This window comes from Lagopus muta, chromosome 9 (assembly GCF_023343835.1).
Source record: "Lagopus muta isolate bLagMut1 chromosome 9, bLagMut1 primary, whole genome shotgun sequence".
In the NCBI taxonomy this organism is placed as follows: domain Eukaryota; kingdom Metazoa; phylum Chordata; class Aves; order Galliformes; family Phasianidae; genus Lagopus; species Lagopus muta.
The window spans coordinates 4,715,706-4,724,714 of NC_064441.1; the positions used below are offsets into that span (position 1 = coordinate 4,715,706).

Sequence of the window (9,009 nt, forward strand, 5' to 3'; positions counted from 1 at the left end):
TGTACAGCTACCATTAAACACACATATATATCTGAATACCTGTACACAATACACAGTAGTCCTCAGTTTTGCTGCATTTAGCACAATTTTGCTTAATGTGTTTTACATACCCATGACGATCTTCATCCCTGATGGAGTACTGCTGTAGTTGAATCAGCTGTCTGTTCAGCACATAAGACACGTGGTATTTAAATTCCTTAACATAGACAGTATATTTCAGATAAAGGCAGCTCAGTGTTTGGTGAGCACGCAGCTCTCCAAAATTGCCATCAGGTTACTTTGCTGGTGCAGAGGCTTGATGTATGTTCAGCATGGGCTTACAGTACCTGCAGACTATGCAGTCTTTATAACATCTATTGCATTCACCTTTATCTTTTTCTCACATTCAGGCCGATAGAAAGCATCATGTCCAAGCTGGCTTCCAAAATTTCTCCCTAATTTCTGCTCTTTGGTGGGGTCTCAGCAGTTACTGCAGAAGGTGAATCCTGTGAAGGTAAGAGGAAACAAGCAGGCTTTAAGTTCCAAGTGATCTGGATTGAGATGTGTTTTCTGGGCAGAAATGTTGAACACAATAAAGCATTATCTCGAGCTAAAGGCTTAAGGTAAAGGTTGCATACTGCTTAAGACACCATATTAATCTAACAGCATCACCAGTTTTGTGTAGCTGCAGGAGTATCTGTCCTTTATCCTATGCAGACAGCATCAGTGAAAGGTCAGCTGGTGGTCAGCATCGTGCTTCACTGGGTCGGCAGCACAGCTGAATGTTGCCAGGAAATGAACATTTGTACGGCCCGAGGAGCATTTTTAAGGTATGTGTTATCTGTTTGTGAAATCCACTTTTCCAAAAGCAAAATATTTATGTCTGAAGCTTTTATTCCCAGTCATGGCAATGCACTTCCCTGCAACTCTGCTCTGTGTTGTGAATGCTCTGAGTGGAGGGAAAACAGCTTGATGCTTGGGCTGTGCTCCTGGCAGCTGTAAAAACCAAGTCATAACTTGCACACCAAGTGTTGTGAAATCTCTGACACTGGATGAACATCGAACAGCTGGATTTCATCCTTTGCAACACCACTTTTTGACTGTAAAGTAGTGCTTATGGTAGTGCTACTTTGAACTGAAGATTGTAAGCTAAATGTACAGGGGAGCAAAGATGTCTGTGCACTGGAGGCATCAGCAGGCACATGCACAAAGACCCCACTATGTAGACATCCCCTGCAGAGCCACAGAAGCAATGCAGAGGTGTGCTTTGTGCTCAGAGACACAGCCAGCTAAAGGGATTACCTTCAGGCTGGTGAGAAACATCACACCCTTTGGGAGCTGGTGGAGAGAGCGAGTTGTTGCAGGAGCCCTGTCACTGCAGAGCACACCTGTATGCTGACACAGAGTAGAAGGAATGACCTGTTGATGCTGAAGGAGCCTGCTGTGTGGCTCCCAGCTGCTTGCTCCCATGGTTTCCCCTGAAATGCCTTTCCTTGCCCTGTGCCAGCACTGCATGCACACCCACAACAAGTAATTCATTTGGTGCTTCTCTCCCTGCCTGGAATTTCCACAAAAGTTTTGTTGTTACAGCTGATGGTTTTGGGGTTTGAAATGTGTGCAGATATCTTTGGGATGGCACGTTGGATTCGATCCTGCCCTCATTCCAATTAATACCCAAATTCACATGAAGTGCAGCAGGAACAAGCTTGTTTTATGGCGGACAGCCTGGAAACACTGTACTAAACAGTGTGGCTTTCCAAAACTAGATGTGATTAACAACACCGCTGTAGTGTTTTGCTAGGCTGGAAGGCCAAATAGTCTGTGGAGAAGCCAAATACAGGCATGTTTTCTTTATAGTCAGCAAAAATGCTTGAAAACCTGCTGAACAGCTGCCAGGCTTTTGGAACTCTGAATGCAATGCACACACAGTTGGGTCAACTGTCTACCAGCATTAAAAGTGAAGCTCTCTCAGAATTAACAGAAATATTTGAAATAATGCCAGCAGAAAAGGTGACCAGCTGTGTTGCAGCTGCTGCACAGAGCCCTGGGGAATCAGGCTTTCCCAAAGAAACCCTGGAAGCTTTGCAGTGTTGATAAATAGCTGCTTACTTTGTCTTCATACACAGGACTCAGGCAGATGAGCAAATTGCTCTGTCACCATGAACGCTGGCACTTTCAAAGTTATTTACTCTGGTGAGAAGTGCAGATCTAGTAGGAAGGAAAAAAAAGCCACCTAGGCTCAAGGAAAAGTGTGTATATTTTCTGTTTATTTCACCTTGCAACTGACATGGATTTAGGAACACAGCTGTGGCAATGCATTTGTATGTTTAAACCCATAAGGACTGTCCTAAACATAGAGAGTTTACACTCCAAATACACTCCTGTGTGCATACAGAGTGCTGTGCAGCACCAGTGGAAATTGTGTGATGGTTCACTTCTGCAGGAGGTGCAGGGCTGATGTCTGAAGAAAACAGCTGAGCACAGATGAGCAAATGTGTTGCTGCTGGGTTTGTAGGAAGGCCTTTGGTTCAAAAACCTTATACCAATTTCACCTACAATCAAGGAAGGAGCTTTCTTAATGCAGATTCCCCATCAATTTCTGACAAATGTTGGGAATAGAAAAGTACACCCACCAAGATGGCTCTGCCCAATTGCTATTCCTCCTCGATCTGCCTGTAATGAGCTTTCTCACACTCGTGTGAGATGCTGATGTGGAAGGGGATACTGTGGCTTCAGTCCTTCTTGACATTCGGGATGCACTTCCCAAGCCTCTTTTTCCACCCTGCTGTGTGAAATCAATTTTGGCAAAATCTTGAGAGAATTAAACTGCAATGGAGTGATCTCTTTGCTCAATTCATATTTGCTGCCTGCCTGATTTATGTTGAGAAGAGGCACTTGGGCATGCCAATTATCCTGTCTTTTATTTGCCTTGTGCATTGAGCCTTTGGCTACTAGAATTAAACTGGAAAATGCAATTAAAAGCATTAGCTGTAGCAAGCATACCACAAAATATCATTATATGCTTGACAATGTTCTCCTTCATATTGTTAATCCCCCCAGATCTACCTGCGCTATTAGATTTCATATATGGATTTTATTTTTCTCAAAAGACTAAATTAATTGGGATGAGCAAGTTGTGCACCTAATTGTGTAAGGAAAGAAAAGGAAGATGTCACCGTACTGAGAACCTCTTGGTAAACAGAGTCTCAGCTGGAGAGCAAACATTATTCAAGCTTCAAATGTTTGTGGGTACCGAGATGATTTATGCTTGGCTTGGCACACCTTGGAAGTTACTGTGTATAAATGAGGTCTGTGGGTCTTTGAGCAGTGCATGCCAGGGCTGAACGCCGGGGCCCTTCTCCTCCCTTCCCTCCCAGGTGAGGTTCAACTGATCTGAATGCATCCATCCTACCACACACGCAGGTACCTGTGTGAGGAGCATGTGCTTGTGAGACACGCTGCTGGTGTCCTTTAAGGAGCAAACTTAGACGGAAGACAAACTTCCCTTGCTCTTCATTCCCAAGATAAAATAGACCATCATGAAAAGCAAAATTCTGACTCAGCGTGCAGTTACAGTAAGTTGAAAAGGCAGGAATGCACCAGTGTTGAACACAGCTGCCAAATTCCTGTGGTTATTTCCCTGCAATACAGTCTGAGGAGAAAATCAATAAAGATAAAATAGGCTGAGATGGTATTAACCCTGTAAAATCTGCAAGGTCAGGTTACTGGCTTTGCCAGCGAGGATCCAAGAATGCCTGATTCTCATACCACTAAGCTGCATGGCCTTCCTTATGGTGAGAATATACGTGAGTCATGTAAGTGCATGCATAACACCTTTAAAAGACATCTCATGATCTCTGATAGAAACACTATTGCAGGAAAGAGTTGCTGTTTCCTTATTGCAAAGACCTGACAGAAGTCCTGCTCACCTTCAGTTTAAACCTTCTCTCTACCTGTGCAAGGAGGAGTTCCACAGAAAATAGATGTCTAAGGCCCAAAGGGGTACATGTGGAAAAAAGAAGAACAAAGGAGAATCGAGACAGGCTCAGCTCACTGGTGATGTGCTTTGCCTTGTTGTGTGATGACAAACAGGAAGGCTGGCAACTCTGCAGCAGTAAAACAGATTGAACTGGAGAAATGGCAACTTTTTGGCTAGCTGGAGCCTGCCAGTAGTGGTGATATCTCACTGCGTGCTGTTGGATTGCAACATTTCGCCTGTTTCTGTTGGTCCTTGCAGACTATCAATACCTGAAGGGAACCTACACCCAGGAGGGGAGTAAACTCTTCAAAAGGGCTGACAACAGCAGGACTAGGGGAAATGGATCCAAGTTGAAGGAGGGAAGATTTAGGTTGGATGTTAGGGGGAAGTTCTTTACAAGGAGAGTGGTTAGGCCCTGGAACGGGCTGCCCAGGGAGGTTGTGGATGCCCCGTCCTTGGACGTGTTTAAGGCCAGGTTGGACGGGGTCCTGGGCAACCTGATCTGAATGTGTATGTTTGGTGGCCCTGCTAGGCAGGGGGGTTGGAACTACATGATCCTTGGGGTCCCTTCCAACCCGGGTGATTCTGTGATTCTGATTCTGTGTCCTAACGGGAAGTATAAAAGGCTGGATAAGCCTGCCGACTTTGCCCTGCTGGACTCATTTCACTTAATGTTTATTGCTCAAGATAGATGAGAGCAAAAACATAAATGAAACTTTTTTTTGATCAGGGGAAACAAAACTTACCTGACTGATACAATCACCCAAGGGTTCTTTGCCATTACTCTGGAGGAGGGATGCAGCTCCAGGAGGGCCCATGGCTGGGTGTATGTGCACACAGGGGCTGCAGCCAGCTGCCCATGCTTGGCCACCAGCCTCGTGTCACCTGGGAAGTATTCCTGCTTCACTGAGGGCTTGTTTCTTTATGAGCAGTTCGGGGAAACAAGCCTAGTGATAGGGCTGAGCAGATAACCAAACAACAGGCCTGTTTTCTTCTGAGTTTTCCTGATTGTTTTATTGGTCTCTGGGAAAGCAACAGGTCATTGAACATACCTGCCTGCGCTGCAGTTCGCCTGTTGGGAAAGGTTATGGCAAGATCCCAGTCTGTTTCTATTGTTCCAAGCACTGCTCGCCTTGTGCTGGTGCCAGGGGCTCCTTCACACGCAGATTAGATGAGGTAATTATCCGTGCACCGGCAGAAGCCTGAGTTTCTTGTGTTCCTGCTGCTCCCTCACAGTGACAAAGCTGAGGAGACCCCAGGTCCTCACGTGCCCCATGGCTGGGAACAGCTGGCTGCTCGGTCTGGGGACTCCGTCAGCTGCAGACCCACAGCTCCTAAAACAAACAGGCTTTCTCTTGGCTGCAGCAGGCTGTAGCTAAAGTCTGAATGTGCTGATAATTTCTTCCTTAACGATTAGTGAAGTCTCTCCATCTGCTGTGAGGAGTAGGGTACTTTCGGAGGGCTTCCAATGCTGCCAGGTTTGGAGCATTTTCAGTGTTGTGAACAGTCAAGGAGAAAAACAGCAGAAACCAGGAACCTTGCTTGAGCAAACTGCTGACAGTGAGATGAGCTGCCCTGTGCAGGGCTGGGCTTAGGTGGGTACATGCAGAGGAGTGCAAGAACAGCTCCTGCACCAGCCTCAGCTTGTAGGTCCAATAGAGAGCAAGCCAACACCCTCCCAGCTCTGCCTCAGAGCTCATAGAGACTTGGCACTTGTACAAGCACTGCTGAGAAACTAACAGCGATATTGGGAGGTGGAATTCCCCTCTCCAACCTGTGGTAAACATCCTCAGCCTCCCATTGCGCCAGGTCCCATGCTGCTGGTGGGAGAGCTCAGCGCAGCTCAATCCCACTCGTGCTTCTGGTGTTGGTTTTTAAACCTTCTCCTGCAGTGACAGTCTCCTGGATCCTGAGACTGACAGCAGTGCTGCTCACAGAAGGGTTTAGGCATTAACAGGAAAAGCACCTTCTGCCTTAACTAGTTTTTCAGCTGGAAAACAGAAATTTGATTACAAATCCTGGTACTGATATTAACTTTTAATGATTTCTATGTCCTGACTTGCTTCACAGGCCAGCTGGTTTTGCTTCCAGCTCTGCATACTGAGTCACATGGGGTCAGGCTGAGGCGGACACCTGCAAGTAGAGTGACGGATTGGAGCTGAGTTAACCAAGCTGCCCTTTGCTGATTACAGAGTGAGTAAACAAGCCTGTTGAGGAAGTGTCAGGAGGAAGAGCATGAAGCTGAGTTTGCTTTGGTGGGCTAACATGCAAATAGCAGGTCCCCTGCTCTTCACAGCTCAGGTGATACTGTTCTAAGCAGGCAGAAGAGAGCAGAGTGGTCTCTGCTGAGGATAAAGGTGTATTTCAAAGCAATGCCAAGAAATAGGTTACAATTAGAATGTACGTTAGGAAGGCCTTAAAAACTGGGATGGGTAGCTGATATAAGTATGAACTTGCACCTGCCTCAAGGTGACATCTCTTTTAGTTCTTGCTCAAACCCAGAAACTCCCTTGGAAATGCCATCAGGTGAGAAGATTACCAGCCCAAAAAATCAGGCTGATGGCACTTGCTGAAATAGGTGGGCAGAAGCCAAATTCATGCTAACAGCCTCACCTTATTTGGAGTGAAAGAAGTATTATAAACCAAGAATCAGTCTATAATCCTTAAGAAAGTGGTTCTGGGTTTGTTACTGTTGCAACACATATAGTGCATGTATGTATGTACATACTTACAATTAGTGGTTCCTTAGAGCATGCTTAAAGATAGATGTTGTCTGGAAGCTTCTGTTTCACCAGTGGCCACATTGTTCAGGGTAAACCATATGATTGCATGGCCACCTTCACCTCTGCAGCTCTGTCACTGACTCACAGTGCTCTGCTGTGGAGTTGGTGGAGTTGGACAACATGCAGCGGAGATGGGTCTGTGCTCAGAGAGGGTCTTTCTGTGCAGGACGTCCCGTGTGTGTGCTAATCATCCACAGTTAAATCCACAGGGTGCTCTCTAATTAATCTTTTCAGCACAGTTTTTTGGGTTCTTTTTGGTGGAGGAAGGATGTTGTGAAACCGTGTAAGTAGATACTGAAAGTGTGTTTTACAACCCACAGCATGTTTGCATGCTGGGAATGGAGGTGCTGGAGCAGATGATGTGATATCTGTTAATGCAATGCAGAGTGTGTACATGTGGCTGGAGTGAAAAGCATCAAAGATAACTCATCTGATGGCTAAAACAACCCTCAGCCCCACTACTGACAACACCAGGTGATGCTGGCTGCCATGGGCTGCTTTGGTAGTGGGACTCTTGGAAGGGCCCTTGCACTTGCAGCCAGCTGCCTCACACAGCACGGAAAAGCAGAAATAGCCCAGTTTCCCTAGGTTACCCTTGGGGATTGAAATGCAACCACTTCCAGGGCCACTCACTTCTCTCTGTAGATTTGGGAGACACTGCTATGTCTTATTTCCATGCATCCATTCTTATATCATTGCATGTGAAGGCAATTAAGGCCCTGAAAATGCAGTGCTACACAACCAGGCAGCTCCATCCTGGGAGCAGCGGAGGCAGCCTTCCCTTGGTGCACCCACCCTTTTGGTCCTGCAGGATCACAAGATGCACAGACAGCAAACAAGAGACCCAGATGGCTGCACACATCACAACTGGCTTGCAAATCTGAACTATCAGGGACTGGAGTTGAAAAAATCCTCATGATCTGCCAAGGTCTGAAAGAAAATCAGACTCCAGTGGAAGAATGGCACTGGTTTGGTTCTGGTTTTTGCAAGAAATCTCAGAGCAAGCTCAGATCATGAACTCTGCACATCATCCATGTGTAAATTCGTGACTCAGGGGCTGGGCAGACACAAGTCTTGGCGCAGTTCCCGCTGCAACGCCGCATTTCTCCTGTTTTCAAAACACGCTGCGCGTTTCCACGTGAGTCTTTGTTTTAAACGCTCCCTCTGCTGGCTGTTGTGTGAATTAGCAGACAATAACTCACACACCTCAGTCTGCATTTCAGCTGCAAAGTTGTGCCTGGGTTAATAGCGAAAAACCTTTTTCTGTATTTCTCTACCGCGCTCTGAATCCCGCAGCTCAATTGCACCGCACCTGTGTTTGTGGGAGAGACCGTTTTCTATTTACACCAATGATTACTGATGGTTTAAATCTCTCATTACAAAGCGTGTTGCCCCCTTGAGGAGCTCTGCCTCTCCTGCATCTCTGGGCTGTCTTACTATGAAGCACAGCAGTTTAATATTATAATTTCTCCCTTAACAAATGAAGGTCGAGATGGAAGTATTTAGTGTTGGCTCGTTTACATACAGCCAGAAACAAAGTAATAATGATAAAAAGTTTTATAAAAGCAGTTTTAAAGGGGAGGTTGTAGCATTTCTATTTGTTTTTCTTTTTTTTTTTCCTCTCTTGTTGTTGAACAGCTGATGAACACTTTGAAATGCTGCAGAAAACTAGGGTAGAAAAAAAGTTAAACTTATGTGAGGAGTAAAAGGCAGTCCTGGGGTATGTTTGTGACGTGCTGCTGGAGATTTATGCAACTCTTATGAAAGGAAGAAATGCAGCTGGACTTGTGCCAAAGAAGGAATTAAAAGCAAGCAGAGAACATGTGCTGTTCCTGGAGACAAACAAAATAGCATGTGGTCCTGATCCAAGGAGGCTTCTGAGCGCGAGGCGAAGGCAAACAGGTATGAAAATAGAACTAGGATATGCACTGGATGAAACTGATTTCAAACATATCATCTATTAGCACATAAAATCTGTTTATAGAGCAAAATGAGGGACGTGAGCTCAGCTGCCTGTCCTGCAGAGAGCAACAGCGCTTGTGCAGGCATTGTGCATTATCCAGTGCAAGCAAATGTAGTCAGCATTTATCAGATATCAAGGAAGAGAAGGTCATGCACACAGAGCATGAACACACAAACAAGGCTTCCTGCTCTGCAAACATCCACCCTGGTTTGAATTCAGCATTTTGGGCAGAACTGTCACTGACCTCTTCTAAGTGAAAACTCCAATTGGAAGTGTTGCACATCTAGAACAAAAAGAAAAAAGCA

General features: G+C 45.7%; 1 long non-coding RNA gene across 1 annotated transcript; it reads left to right on the top strand.

The window, feature by feature from the left end:
* Positions 1-395: 395 nt before the first annotated feature.
* Positions 396-8,638, top strand: LOC125697633 (uncharacterized). Its single transcript, XR_007378892.1, has 4 exons — positions 396-493; positions 697-809; positions 6,029-6,151; positions 8,380-8,638. It is a non-coding gene; the product is annotated as an uncharacterized LOC125697633 (long non-coding RNA).
* Positions 8,639-9,009: the final 371 nt, after the last annotated feature.